This window comes from Amblyomma mixtum, chromosome 9 (genome assembly GCF_055824585.1).
Source record: "Amblyomma mixtum isolate Tamu chromosome 9, ASM5582458v1, whole genome shotgun sequence".
Classification (NCBI taxonomy): Eukaryota; Metazoa; Arthropoda; class Arachnida; order Ixodida; family Ixodidae; genus Amblyomma; species Amblyomma mixtum.
The window spans coordinates 83,448,144-83,464,105 of NC_143020.1; the positions used below are offsets into that span (position 1 = coordinate 83,448,144).

At 48.5% G+C, this 15,962-nt stretch overlaps 1 pseudogene; it reads left to right on the forward strand.

Annotated features, from left to right (window-relative positions):
* Positions 1-280: 280 nt before the first annotated feature.
* Positions 281-5,723, forward strand: LOC149329911 (retinol dehydrogenase 5-like; annotated as a pseudogene).
* Positions 5,724-15,962: the final 10,239 nt, after the last annotated feature.

Consider the following 15,962-nt stretch of genomic DNA (forward strand, 5'->3'; position numbering starts at 1 on the left):
CCCAAACGCCCTCCAGTGTCTCCTGCATTTAATATTCACAAACAATTGTGTACTTAATTAACATCTTAACCACACATCAGTGACACAAGCAGCAATACCGCGCTTAAGGCTTTCGTCTCACCGCACTTTGGGTCAACAAAGTGCCCCCCTGAATTTTTTAATCTTGCGAGAAGCGACAATTGTAGTGTGCTTACCGAACCTTGGTTCTCCTCTTGTTTACCACTCTCACTCTTTTGATTGTAGGGGTGTTGGTGCTTCTGGAGCGAGAGCACGATCCAGCATGGTGACAATAACCAGACTCCTGGTGCTCGTCGCTCCGTGCCTGTGGGCCCTTGGATCAACGGTACCCGTTGTGCAGCAAATCGCCACCACATTCGGCTTCGCCATGCTTACTCTGCTCGTTGGCTACTGGTCCCTGTGGTACGGCCGACGACTGCTCCTCAACGGTTCGGTGAAGCCCAGCGGAAAAGCAGTGCTCATCACGGGTGAGTTTCGCAAAGCCGAATTCTCGGCCGCAGATACGTTTCTGAGCCTTTTGCGGGTATAAAGCAGAACATTCTCTGCGAAATATATAGAAGTAAATGAGGATTCGATGTTAGGTTTTGGTTTTATGGGGTTTAAGGTCCCAAAGCGACTCAAGCTGTGAGGGACGCCGTAGTGGAGGGCTACAGGTAATTTAGACAGCCTGGCGCTTTTTTGACATGCACTGACATCACATAGGATACTGGCTTGCGCACAACAAACTACGCAGACGAACTATCTCGCAGAAAAAAAAAAGCTTTAATGGAAAAACTGGGCCGCGCCAAAACTGACGCTTTCCATTTCCTCACGTAAGCAGCCTTAAGTGTCTCTACGGGATTTCACAATCTCGCAGGGTGCGATACCGGTATCGGTCATTACTTGGCCGAGCGACTAGCCAGCGATGGATTCCTCGTGTTCGCTGGATGCCTGGACGCCTCTGGAGGGGTGCCAGGGCTTTAAATGAGCGACCCGGCGTCCATGTACCGCAGATGGATGTCACCTTAGAAGAAGAGGTTGACTCGGCGATGGAAACAGTGGAAAAACAACTGGGCAGTCGAGGTGAGTGACGTTGCTATGCTGACGTTCGCCGTGTTGTGGGAAGCAGGGCATTCATACTACTTTAAGGGCGAGGTGGCGCATGCATCAAACGGCGTAGCTATTGGTGTCTCTTTTCCGCCGTGGAGTGAAAAAAAAAAATGAAACGGTCACAAGAATTTTTCGCTTTCAAGGAGGAATTTGTGGAGAAAGTCTCAAAACACTTCTTTCTTTTTTTTGCCTACCCAAGCGTAACTATTTCTGCCTCACCAGCAAACGGGTGCGCGAATAGTCGAACTATCACCCGTAAAATCCCTATTTTAGTCATAAGCGGATCCCCAAAGACGATGTGGCGTCATTACCAGCAGGGAGACCCGGATTGAACAGGAAAAGTCTCGAGGTAGACGTTATATGCATCCGGGTTCTGCAAAATAAACTAGTTGTGAGTGGCGCTCTGTCCCGTTCTCTTGTGTTATGTGTGTGTGGTTTTTGGCGCCTTTACTTTACAATGAATTACCAACTAGCCCAGCAAGAAGTTCTCATAATACGTGATTGGATACCTGGGTTCTAACAACCGTTATAATCAATCTCAAATTTCCCGCCAACTTGTGCGCTGAAGGAATGGTAGCCTAATGATATTTATGCAGGGCTGCTTCATGCTTGCTAAGCATCCACAGCATGCCATGACGCAAGCCAACCTATGTCGTAACCACACAGGGCAGGTAGCCGCTTTTTTACCGTTTCTAGAAGAAACAAAATAAGATCACATTCAGAAAGCTTTTCTCTTTGCAAGGTCGAACAGTTTCTGAATATTGATACGCTTACCATTTCTACCCTTTCCTGCAGTTTTATGGGCCGTAGTGCGCAACGCCGGCGTGGCGAGCATGGGCTACATAGACTTCCAGCCAATGAGTCGAGTGCGCCGAGTGTTCGACGTCAACACATTCGGCGTTCTGTCCGTGGCTACCGCGTTCCTGCCACTCCTGAAGAAGGCACGAGGAAGGATCGTCATTGTCTCCAGCCTGTTGGGTGCGTAAAACATTTTTTTCTTCAAATGAAGACATAGAAAATGTTTTTACTGCGATAGCGTTGAAGCCTCATTTGAAAAAAGAAAGAAGAATTGTACTTGGTCATGAAATTCACTGACTGGCTTCAGGAAGGTGACGTTACAGCCCGGATTATCGCCATTGGCTGAATGGAAGTCACGTGGCTAGGCCGGGAGTGGAAACAAAACATCCGCGTCGCCACCTCGAGACACCTTGCGAGGAAGCCTTTAACCACCTGCTATAGATGACTCAATGGAATGTCTGGTTGTGTGCAAAAGACATGCCATGTTTTGCTAACACCACCATGCACGAGTGACACCAAACTCGTAGTTATGACATCAGCAGCTTCTAATCCTATCGTACTGTAAACACAGTGTAACTAGGCGCCCCTCTGAATATTTGGAGGACCTTCACCGTTCATTTTATTACTCTCAGGGTCGGTAAGGCATTACAGGGAGGAGTGAGATAATAACCAGAAAATAAACAGAGCATACAAAAATGAGTGGTTACAGCAGGCAAGTACAAAGAGCATCCTTGAATTTGACATGATTCGTAAGGTGACGGCGGAGGAGGGAAGGTGGTTCCAATGTGATGCAGTTTTGGGGATGAAGGAGTTTACGAACTTGTCTGTACTGCACAGTGGGACACGTAACTTTAGGTGGTGATCTCTGCGAGACGATGAGTACATTGGAGGAGTAAATAGAGATTGCTTTAAGCTATTGTTAGTGTAATTAGATTGCTTTAAGCTATTGTTAGTGTAATATACTTCATGAAAAATACACAGGCGAGAAAGGCGACGTCGTATGGAAAGATATGGAAGATTAAGTGTTCGTTTCATTTGGGAAACACTGTCATGACGGTGGTAATTAGACATTATAGATCTTTGAGAGCGATTTTCAGTGGATTCAAGTAAAGAAATGAGAGGGTTAATCCATGGATCTCATACTGAGGCGGCGTACTCAAGCTTCGAGCACACTAGAATTTTATACAGCGGTGTAAGTATATGCATAGTTTATCACCGTTCGCACCAGTGCTTCGTTTCTTAACGGGTCGCTCTGAATTGCAGGGCTACTGCAGGAACGAGTCAAAACCTAGGGCCTCTTGTGGAGTCAATGATCTAAGTTTGGTCTTTCTATTTCATGACTGGCTTTGTAGTGAATGAAGAGTGGACTCTTTTTTTCTTCTTTTCTGTTGCATGTTTGACGTCAAGAGTGCTTCGTATTTTTAAAATTTTTTTGTATAAATGGAGCCTAGCCGTGTGGCTACACACAAAAACTATTTACATAGAACCTAGGTAGGCGCTACATGGCACAAACTTTATAGAAAACATAACAGAACTAAAAGGCCGGCAAGGATATACAGCGCATCAGGAGAGGAAACCGATTCGGTCAAAAGTATAATCCTTCGTAAGTGTCCGTTACCTGCAGCAATATTCTGCTAAAATGAATTCTGGGCGAAACAACAGGCTCAACGTTGCGGTATTGCATGCGCGTTTTCCAAAGGCCATGAAGTCCAATCAGAAGAATCATATCATAGGGTTTCGAGTCAGGTTAGGAAACAACAAGGTAGCGCACACTGTAGGAATTTAGGAGTCATGACGTTTTAAAGCGAGTGCGTATAATGCCAGTTTCTCCTTCTACCAAAACATTTTTCTATAAATTACGCACCAAAACTCTACCTGGCGACACGTGGCCCGATAGGAAAAACATTTTTGTGTCTTCTGTAAACTGCCGCTTATGCAATGTGCCGGAAACAATTGAACATTTTTTATAGACTACAAATACGCGATTTTGTTTCGGGATGTGCTGCAGAGGACGCTACAGAAAGATTTTCTCCTAAATTACTAGGCTTTCGCCGCAGCCAACACGCCTCGTGTTAAAATGCACCACAGTCGTTGTTGTTGTTGTTGTTGCCTTAGTGGCATGGCACATACCCACGACGGGGGATTGGCCAGGGTTCAGTGAGGAGAGCCCAAAGAAGGCAAATTGGTGCCAAGCTAATGGATTACCTTTTGGTGCCAAGCTAATGATTAACTTTGGGTACGCATTGCGAGGAATTAAAGATGGAATTATCGCGCTGTGTTTTGGAGAGCGTCGTCTTCATCAGCTTCCGTCTGCTCCGTCCCGCGGCACTGCCTGCTCACCGTCGTCTTCTACATAGCACGAATCCGCGCTTTCACTCCGATTCGAATGTAGTAAACATTCTCCGTAGTTTTCTTCGAAACCCAGGCAGGCTCCAAGTTCCCCAGTACTTGGCGTACAGCATGTCTAAGAGGGCCGCCATTTCCCTGGCGGACGGACTACGGCGGGAGTACTACGGCACGGGCGTCCACGTCTGTACAGTCGAACCGACGGGATACAGGTAAGTACAGACATGTGAAAGAAGCAGGTACAACGAAATATCAACCACGTTTTATCCGTTATTGAATTGCAACGGTGACCACTAAGACACGCACGTGCAATCGATCTATAGGCAATGACTGGCTGGAGGAGCAGCGTATTTGCCAAAGGAAACCGGGCTGCAAGGTTTGCTTCTTAGTCGTATAATGAAACACTTCCGAATATACCACCCCTACAGCTCTCCATCTTTGTAAGATAATTATACCGCTTATCCTCCCCTTTTAAGACCATCAGGGAAGCTGTAGGGGCTCCACTGTTCGAGAGAGACTCGAAACCGTGGACCCTGGTTACCTTTTGCAAAGACGTTACATAAGAGGCCTCACCAGCTCCAAAGGCAACTCCTATTTGAACTTTGCGTGTCCGTAGATTGCAGCATTTTCGTTCCACTGAAAGCAGGTATATTCTAGTCTACTCGAGGTGTGTAAATCCTACCGTGACTTGAAAGTATTCGTTCTTCCGTGTGTGCAAAGTCGAGATTTTCCGGGAAACACCTCGAAGCGTTCAATGCCAGTGAAATCGCGCCCCGTGTTGCTTAGTGTGAGGGGCTTCCTTGACCATCTGGTCCACATAAAACGCTAATCAGAGTCCGTCATATGGCGGCAACTGCGAACAGACTCATACCCCAACGTCAATTGGTTGAGCAAGATGTAGAATTAATTAATACTTAAATTAATACATACACTTCATAAATTACTTAAATACATATATTATATTAAATTAATACACTTAAATTATTACATATTTTACAGCAGCTATCATCACAGGTAAAGAAAGGTATCTCTTCTTTCCTGTCGATGTATAGCTGTGCTCATGTGGCAGGTGACACTTTCGTTCTTGAAAAGATGAAGCCTTGGGTTCATAAAAAATCACCGTACATTTCAGGACTGCCATTGCCGACCATAACCTACTGGAAAAGAATATGGACGCCGACCTAAACATGCTGCCTCCAAAGATTCGAGGAGGACTCGACGAGAAGTTTGTGAACAGGACTAAGCTCGCTAGTAGACGTCTCGCTTCATGGTTTTTGCGAGACGACCCTCGTGAGGCCGCTGACGTTATGAGGACTGCCGTGCTAGAGCGGGCGCCCAAGGCTTACTACACGTCTGGCGGTTGTATCGATAAGATTTACCGGCTGCTGATGGACCTCCTACCAGCAGAAGTAATCGACGAAGGGATCCATATGCTTGGAAGCGCGACAGGAATGTTTCCGAAGCAAAAATGATATAAAAAAACAAGTTTGATGCAGTCATTGTTTATTCTTAACTTTGGGGTTTATTTAGTCAGTATACTTTAAATAGAACCTTACGCAAGCCCATACAGTAAACCAAGTGAAAAATTCAGTACTGCTCCATCACGTGACAGTGCAGCATTACGACCAGAGAAAGCTTAGTGTCTTCTGCCGCTGGGGTTAGCTTCTGCATAAATTTATCTTTTAGCCGGTCTAGCCCATCTCTTGCCGCTTTCGCTCAGACTATTGCCTTGATAAATATGTTGGAGAAGACATTTTCTGCGGGAATTTTAGCAACTTTGCGTAGTTACAGAAATCAAAATTAGTCGTATTTATACGCTGTTTGTCGCATATTATGCGCTGGGCTTTACGGGAATTAAAGAAGAAAGGAAATCTGTAGAGGTTAATTAGTCAAAACTTAACAAGGTCTAGTAGGAAGTGGCTGACCCCGCCTGTAGAGGCAACATGCTTGTTTAGAAATGCTGGGCCCTCAGGTTAGTCTGATTGCTGTACTGTGCTACGAACTAGCGATGAGGCTCAGCTCACTTATCGAAAGGATCGAATTTTTGCGGCGCTAGCTATTAACAGCGAGTGGCCCTAGTTTCGTAATGGCTGCATCCGCTTCTGCTGTACTGGTGGGTCCGTGTCACCACAGGCATGGAACAAGGCGTGACCAGAGCTAGAGTGTTCGATGGGAAAGACTTATGAGCGGGCAGGAGGGGCGCAACAACAAGACAAGACGTCACCGCGTATCACATGCACGATAGATATGCGCCGACGGCCGACGTCGAATGTGGGGTACCGGCGCAGATTGCAGTGGAGTAGGGCATATAGATGCAGCGGGCAATATCTGCTTACAATTGCTGCGCGGGTTGGTGACAGCGAAAGGAATCCCATGAACGAGGCAGAGAGACGTCGCGCAGATTCCCGTGATTGGGCTTGCTCGGGACGTAACTCATAAGCGATACCTACTAGCTTTAAACGCGTTGCGTCCGGAGCCCGTTGGGTAGAGTCTCTCTTGCGAGGTATTAAAAAGCGGGAAAGTCAAGAAACCGGTGCTGATGGCAGACTCGTCTGGGCTTCAAATGTCGCGCCCGAAAAGTGGACTTCAGACGTTAAGACCGCGAGGTTAGGACTGGAGGGACGACCGAATAAGAACGGTTAAGCATTTCGCACAACCAGCTAGAGTTGGCATTTACATGGTCAGTTCATGAGCGTTGAGGGAATTTTTGCTGAATCTTTATGCGCAAATCCCGCCAGCACATGATTTTTTCATGAAATCATCGCAAAAACGGTGACGGGTGGCATATGCAACCTCACTGCCACTTGAGGAGCATAATCGACACAACAAGGCACAGAGCGTGGCCTCCGCGCACAGAGACGGTTCTTTGTAAGGTCTCACTGAGAAGCTCCGGGTGCATAGTTTTTTTTTTTTTTACAGCGAAAAGTGAGACTGCATATCGAAAAAATTCCTATATGCTCTATCGTCAATCCTAACAGCGGCTCAGGCTATGTTAAGTTGTTGTTGTTAGCCTTTGAAAAGATGGCACATACCCACACTGGGTGATCGGCCAAGAATCGGGAGGGAGAGGTTGCTATTCACCTGTGCATACTTAAGGCAGAAGAAAAGCACACGGGAGCGCTAAACCGGGGGAGTCTACTACAAGGAGGGCAGGGAGTGAAAAAAGGTATGAGTTTCGATTGAAGAGAGAGGTAGAAAGAGTGAAAAAAAAGAGGAAGAGATTAGTTCAAAATATAATATAATAAAGCATAGAAAAGAAAATGCTATAAGCTTTGGCAAGGCAGTCGATGAGATTCCAGAAAGAAATGCTAAGTATATTCCCTATGTTGCTGCACCTTTTCAACTTCGCAGCAGACCAACATTTTTTTAATACCGAAACTGAAGAATGTTAACTGTTGCGAATATACAAATCTAATCTGAGAAAAAAAGAATAGTGTTATTTGTACAGCGCGTGTCGTTCTAGCGTGCCAGTGGCGGAGGGATGAAAGGTAGAAGAAGAAGCTGTCCTTTCCTAGTCGCACCCTGAACAAAGCCTGTCCGGTCCTGGGCTGAGCAACGCCACGGAAGGGCTACCTTGACAACCCTACAGGCTCTTTCACCGTACTCAAGGCACGTAGTACATTATAGGGCGCAGCCTCGGGGCCATCTCTGAAAAGAGCACTGCAGATACCGAGCTTTTACAAACGGTCAGATTGGCTTCCGGCTTTGTGCGTTCGCCTGGGATGAGATCGCTACGGCAGCGCTTCTTGTGAGAGGCAGGACAATTCCGATAAGTGTGCGCAGCTCAACTAGACAGCAGCAACATCACTGATGGAAAGAGAAAAGAAACTTAGTTACGCAGCCAAGAAAGCGGTAGGCTCGGAGGGCCGAGGTGAAAGTTCCCACCATAGCGGCCGAAAGCCGAAAGGGAAGAGGGCTAATGTTACGAAAGCTGCGATGGGTGAACAAGGGTCTACGTTGAGGCAGCACCCGAAGTCACACCGAAGGAAGTTGGAAGACTCATCTGACAAAGTACCGAAGCACGACAAGGCTAGCTCCTCTGGCGAAACCAGTGCCTCGTTACCTGACGTCGTGGAACTCAAGACCGCAGTTGAACACCCAGGAACACCCAGGAACACTTCAGAGGTCCGAGGTATGCTTCCAGAAGGAGAACCCTTTTCTGCAGCCAGGAGTCTGCAACGCACGAAGTCCGACATAATCAAGCTGCCCACTCAAAAAGAGGTTCAGAGCTCCAGGTCAACGGTTCATCCCAAACCTCTGTCTTTGGGAGGACATTCGCGGGTGAGACCCTCACCTGTGGTACAGAACCTGCCTGTAATTGATAACCACCAGGATGACAAGGACGACACTACGGACGAAGAGGTTAGCTCGCAGCGGGAACATGGTCACATCGCTGACAAGGCAAGTCTCTTCGCGACTGTAACTAACGGCCATTGTACGTTTTTGCCTGCATTGATTTGAGTCGCTGATTTTCCTTGCCTGCTGTAATCTGAATTGGCAAGTGAATATATGCTCGGTTCGCACGTCGATTTTGAAGAGTTCCAGAGCCACAATGTACAGGCCGAAGAAGTTGCATCAGATATCGCGGTGCTCACCGCTAACCAGTGGGCGTGACAAGAGCATTCAGCGACTTCACGTCTCACAAGCGGCTACTTTAGTTGTTCTCCTTTAACTGGTCTTCATTTATACTATCTGGCTCCTCTCAACGATTTATTTGCACGCAGCAGTGATGGTGGCCATATTGATGAAACTTTAGCTACTTTTCCATTGCTTCTACTCTGCAACGACAGTTGATGCTGCGAGTAGTACTGTTACTACTGCTACGGGAAAATCTTTCTACCATTACAAATTATTAGTATTACTGTTACTGATATTACTTATAGTGACATAAATATTACTGCTAGTAGTTATAAAGCGGTCACGGGACCAGGTGTTCCTGCCTCGGCAGCAGCGAAAGTTCAGGGAATCCGCCATTTGTAGTTGAGGATGCAAGATAATCGCTATTTTGCTGCCTTCTTGTATTCAATCAGCAGTGTGACGCACTCTCTACCCCCTTTCCCAGCTCGGGCTTGAAAAGCGAGTCGATGACCCGGTCGCCAGCGTCAATGCGGCCGCCACCAAAGGCCCCAGGCTGGTGGCCGAGACGACCGTCTTCCCCGACCAGGGCAGCTCCGGCATATCGGCAGACCTACGGGGGAGCTGCCATTCGGCAGACTCTTCGGGCTTATACCGGCCGGACGGGTTCACCGTCGGTCTCGTGGCCTTCCTGTTCGCCATCTTTGTGACCATTGTGCTGCTGCTCATCCGGCTCGTGGGAGCTCGCGGCTGGCACGGTGCAGCTTTCGCACCGGCTGCCTGGGTGAAGGTGCGCCACTTTGGTTGATTAGGGCAGGTTAGGCTTGAGTTCTTGGCGGTATACTAGCTCCTCCTGTCGCTTTTTGTAATAATAATAGAACGTGCTGTCGAGGTTGCTCTCCTTACAGGATCATACGCATCGCATGTCAGACTTCAAGTTTTGCCAAATCATTCATACCCAAAACCATTATTGATTGGAACCGGCTGCCTTTCACAATCGCCACTGAAACGGATGCGACATCATTTCATGAACTTTTAAAAAATCGAAGCGATGTGTAGTTCTCTTCTAGCTCTGTTCTGCTCACCGTAATGTGTTTGAGTTTTGTTTTTTCGTTCTGTTTATTACGTTGTTGTTATCTTTGTTTTTTTTTCATTCTGTTCATTTTGCGTTTACTTGTTCCGCCCCATTTTGATACTTGCTGAATGTCAGTTATAGCTCTTACTTGTTTTTTTTTGCACTGTTACTCATGTCAGATGTTCCTTTTATATTGATGTTCGAATATTTACCATCCCCTATGTAATACCCTCGTGAAGAGGGCCTTTAGGGGTATCTTGAAATCAATAAAATAAATAAATAAATAAATTAATTCAAAGGTCAGTGAAGACCAGTTGAAGTTGGTCTGTATCGATAGGTTACTGCGCTCTAATCACAAAGTGGACAAAGAGGTTTAAAAGTTAGAAAACATGACAAAACCGAATGTAGGTGCGGCCTTCACCTGCCTATTTCAAAGGTAAAATGCATGCGCCAACTCCTGGCTTTGGGCGCAAGTTCGGAAGGCCAGTCACTTCGCCTAAATAGCCGTTCAGTTCGAAACGACGGTAAGCAGACCCTTTATGTGTGAACGTTATTACTTTTAATCGAATGCCAGTAAATTTTTAAATGCCATTTTCTCAGCCATAAATGATTCGGTATTGGCCAATGATCGTCAGAAATTATTCATTTTTGACATGCATCTATCCAAGGGCTTGCTATGGACGAGAACAAACAATACTAGCGCGTTTCTCAGTCGCCGGCGGCCGGCATCAAGGCTGGCAGGCCGGTCCGGCGTGGCTCGGCCCCGAGCGCCCTGAGCAGCGCGCTGTACGGCATCATGACACTGCCGCTCTCCGCGCTCGTATTGGCTCCCGCTTCCCGTCGTTGCTTTTTTCCGCGCGCGGCTCGTCGTTGACATCCAGCAGGTTGGATGCAGGCGACGAGCTGCGATCGGTCGTTACGACGTCGTTCACAACGGCGCGCCGCAGCGAATCGCACACACTTTTCGCACATATGTCCCCGCCTTAAGGCTGAAATCCCATTTCGGCACTCATCCGCAAAAGTCGTTCCTTCAGCTCGGGGTTCATAGTACGAGAGAAGCCGCAGCGACGGTTGCAAGACACAGGTGAACACAGCAGAGACAGCGGGAAAGCGAGCGAGCGAGCGAAAGAGCGCGTCAACCGGAAGTAAACAAACCGATCTCGTCGATGGCGTATTTGTGGGCGGAGCATGGTCCCGGCCTCTAATCTTTATTTTTTTATGGTTCGCTCCGGTGTACGAGTTGAGAGGGAAAAGGCTGGTGGTCATTTTTAATAGCCATCATCTCTGGTTCCACACAAGGTAGATCAAAAATTTTTGCGGTAGGATGATGGATAGTTCAATGTCTATCAATACTTCAACTTCTCTTTGCCTACATGGATACCGTTTCAGGGACCCTTTAATGAGATCTCGTCTTGTCGGGTAGAATAGTGATGGGACCACAAAAGCAACAACCGAAAGAGTGTATTTTCTGACAAGACAGGAGCGCGTCGAGGTACGGTTAGGAGAACGATACGGATGCAAGTGCCCTTTTTTGCGGTCGAACAGTGGTGTGCCGAATGGGGCGGTTATAACAAGGAGGATAAAACTTCTTTCTTTTTAAGAACACGAAGAAAAAAAAATGCCGCATCTGTATTGAGAACATGACCACTGTATCAGAGAAAGCGCATGTTATACTGTCTTAGATATTGGCTCCGTCGTAGATATCGGCTCCTTAGTATTTGTGGAAGTGTGTGGCTAAGGTTCTTGCATTTTAAGACTCATATTTTCTAAATTAGACGCCCCTTCCTTCTGGCGAGATTAGTGACAAGCTCTGGCTGTAAATGGCACAAAAAATTGCTAGATTTATTTCTTGTCTGTGGAGAATATCGCATTTTCCCTGACGACAGACAAAAGATAGACCTATCCCTTTACAGTAAGTCAGAAAAAAAAACGGTTTTTGTCTGTTCTTGTTTGATATTTTCTTAAGTTAAGCATAACGCAGTCTACAATTATGAAAGAATGTGAGCCATCATGGATTAAAGTGTTGAAAACATTTAATGACGGTGCATGGTTGGTGAGAGGAAGAGATATTGTCACGTTGTAGTGACGGCAGGCCAGCGGTGAGGAATACAGCAACAAGGCTTGCAAACGAAGCTATTTATTTGGGCGGACTTGCGCCCGCAAAAGAACTGCATCACTCGGCGGCGGCGTAAGCAACAAGCGTGCTCGTCAGTCGTCGAACTTCGAATGTCCGCCGCTCGCGGCATCGCTCAATTTAAAGGCGGCAAGGAAACTTCCAGATAACAGGACAACATCATCTACAGTAATCTAGAAAAACCTAGATGCAGCACTTCATGGCTGCGATCAATCGAGATTAGTCTGGTCGCTTCTCGCGCCACGAACAAAAGTGATAACAACCCTTTCCTGCAGCCTTGAGCGTGAACGAACAAACACTACAATGATACGTGGCATTACCCCCCTTCCAAAGAAGCATCGTCTCGATGCTTTAAAATGAAAATAAACACGGAGAATGAAACTTCGAGTCCTTCAGCGTTCATAATATGGCTTCAGGCGTACGACATGTACGACTTCCGGGCGTGGGCGGCGTCGCTGAGATGCTGTCGTGCCGTCGGGGATGACTTCATAGTCGAGGTCACCGATGCGACGGAGAACCCTGTACGGGCCAAAGTAGCGTCGCAGCAACTTTTCGCTCAATCCGCGGCGGCGAACTGGCGTCCATATCCAAACCCGATCACCTGGCTTGTAATGCGTGTCTCGTCGGCGCAGATTGTAGCGTCGGGCGTCGGTGTGCTGCTGGTCTTGAATGCGAAGCCGTGCAAGTCTTCGGGCTTCCTCGGCGCGATGAAGGTAGGCGGCGACGTCGAGGTTGTCTTCGTCGGAAACGTGCGGGAGCATTGCGTCGAGTGTTGTTGTGGGCTTCCTGCCGTATACTAGCTGGAATGGAGTAAATCTGGTTGTCTCCTGGGTGGCAGTATTATAGGCGAAGATCACGTAGGGCAGAATAGAGTCCCACGTCTTGTGTTCGGCGTCGATGAACATGGAGAGCATGTCTGCGATGGTCTTATTCAGACGCTCTGTGAGTCCGTTGGTTTGCGGATGATAGGCAGTTGTCCTCCGATGACTTGTCTGGCTGTACTTTAAAATGGCTTGCGTCAGTTCCGCTGTAAATGCTGTTCCTCTGTCTGTGATGAGTACTTCGGGTGCGCCGTGTCGGAGGAGAATTTGTTCGACAAAAAATTTTGCAACTTCTGTTGCGGTACCACTAGGCAACGCTTTTGCTTCGGCGTAGCGGGTCATGTAGTCGGTGGCCACGATGATCCACTTGCTACCTGATGATGAAGTAGGAAAGGGGCCGAGTAGGTCCATCCCGATTTGCTGAAAGGGCTTAGTTGGCGGTGGTATGGGGTTCAGGAGTCCGGCTGGTCTAGTCGGAGGCGTTTTGCGTCGTTGACACTCACGGCACGTTTTCACGTAATGCGAAACGTCGGTAGCTAGCCGCGGCCAATAGTACTTCTCCTGGATGCGGTGCAACGTGCGAGCAATCCCGAGATGCCCTGCAGTCGGCTCATCATGACATGCCTGCATAATTTCTTGCCTGAGATTTTTTGGCACGACAAGAAGATGCACTGTCCTGTTGGGCGCGAAGTTCTTCTTCAGAAGGACATTATTGTGAAGGACGAAGGACGACAGTTGGCGCTTGAACCCTCGGGGAGGCGATGCGGTCTTGCCTTGCAGATAATCAACCAGGCTTTGCAACTCAGGATCCGAGCGCTGCTGCTGCGCGAAACTGCTCGCGCTTACCGGTCCTAAGAAAGCGTCGTCGTCTTCCTCTTCCGGTGCTGCGTCGACGGGGGCTCGCGACAAGCAGTCTGCGTCGGAATGCTTGCGGCCAGATTTGTAGACTACAGTTATGTCGAATTCTTGAAGGCGCAGGCTCCAACGAGCAAGGCGGCCGGAGGGATCTTTCAAATTGGCTAGCCAGCACAGAGCATGGTGATCGCTCACAACCTTGAATGGTCGTCCGTACAGGTAGGGGCGAAATTTCGACGTGGCCCAAATAATGGCGAGACATTCTTTCTCGGTGGTCGAGTAGTTGGCCTCGGCTTTCGACAGTGAACGGCTAGCGTACGCGATAACCTTCTCCTGTCTGCCATTTTTCTGAACGAGGACCGCTCCTAAGCCCACACTGCTTGCATCGGTATGAACTTCGGTTTCGGCGTTTTCATCAAAGTGCCCGAGCACAGGAGGGGACTGTAAGCGCCGCTTCAGTTCGTTGAAAGCTTCCTCTTGCGGCCTTTCCCATTTAAAAGGCACGTCAGCCTTGGTAAGTTGGGTCAAAGGTTCAGCGATGCGCGAAAAGTTCTTGACGAATCGCCGGTAATAAGCGCATAATCCAAGGAATCTGCGTATAGCCTTCTTGTCATTAGGCTGTGGAAACTCTGCGATCGCAGCCGTCTTCTTGGGGTCTGGGCGAACTCCATCCTTGCTTACGACGTGACCAAGGAACAGCAGCTCCTCGTAAGCGAAGTGGCACTTCTCTCGTTTCAGTGTCAGGCCTGAAGACTTGATCGTTTCCAGCACTATCCGAAGCCTTCTGAGGTGGTCTTCAAAGCTTGAGGAGAAGACAACAACGTCATCTAAGTAGACTAGGCAAATCTGCCATTTCAAGCCTGCGAGCACCGTATCCATTACTCGCTGGAACGTCGCTGGGGCAGAGCAGAGGCCGAATGGCATCACCTTGAACTCGAAGAGTCCGTCTGGCGTGATGAACGCAGTCTTCTCGCGATCTCTTTCGTCGACTTCAATTTGCCAGTAGCCGCTCTTCAGGTCCATCGATGAGAAGTACTTAGCGTTGCACAGCCGGTCCAGTGTATCGTCGATGCGGGGGAGGGGGTAGACATCCTTCTTCGTAATGTTGTTCAGGCGGCGGTAATCGACGCAAAAGCGAAGGGTGCCGTCTTTCTTTTTTACTAGGACGACCGGTGCTGCCCAGGGGCTCCTCGATGGCTGGATGACGTCGTCACGAAGCATTTCCTCAACTTGCTTGCGGATAGCTTGGCGTTCTAACGGCGATACGCGGTAGGGGCTCTGTCGCAGTGGTCGTGCGTGTTCGTCTGTGACAATGCGGTGCTTGGCAAGCCGGGTTCGTCGCACATTCGATGCTGATGAGAAGCAATCGGTGTACCTTTGAAGAAGACTGCGTATTTGGTCTTGTCTGCTCCGGGGTAATGCTGGGTTGATGTCGAACGTGGGTTGATGGCCTTGTTCAGATAGTTCTGCAGGTTGGTCGGGTAGGGCAAATACGTCTCTGATGTCTGCCAGCTCGTCGAGGAAAGCGATCGTCGTACCTTTGTTTAGATGCCGGTATTCTTCGGTGAAGTTGGTTAGCAACACCTGGGCTCGGCCATTTCGGATTTCGGCGACTCCCCTCGCGACGCCCAATCCTCGATCCAGGAGTAACTGGGTGTTCCCCTCGATAACACCTTCGGCATTTTCGATGTCTCCAGTACCTATGCCGACGAGAACACTTGATCGGGGCGGCACGCTCAATGCTTCATCGAGGACGTTTAAGGCAACGTGATGAGTCGCGCTCGTCGCAACAGGTATGGCTTTTTCCGTGGAAAGCTTGATCGACTTAGATCGAAGGTCGATGATCGCCCGATGTTCGTTCAGGAAGTCCATTCCCAAAATCACGTCTCTCGAGCATTGCTGTAGGATCAGGAAGGTTGTCGCATAGGTTCTCCCATTTACAGTAACTCTCGCGGTGCAGCGTCCTGACGGCGTAATCAGGTTGCCACCTGCGGTGCGAATCAGCGGGCCAACCCAAGTTGTTGTTACCTTCCTGAGTCGGACAGCGAGTGGGCCACTCATGACAGAGTAGTCAGCTCCCGTGTCCACCAAGGCAGTAACCGCGTGACCGTCGACCGTAACTTCAAGGTCACTTGTTCGCGTTCTGGTATTGTACGTTGTCTTCGGTGTCCGATCTCGGCTTCGCCGAGTAGTGAGGCTGCGGTGGGCGTACTGCGACGTTACTTTACTGGGCAGCGGTAAAAGCTTCAAG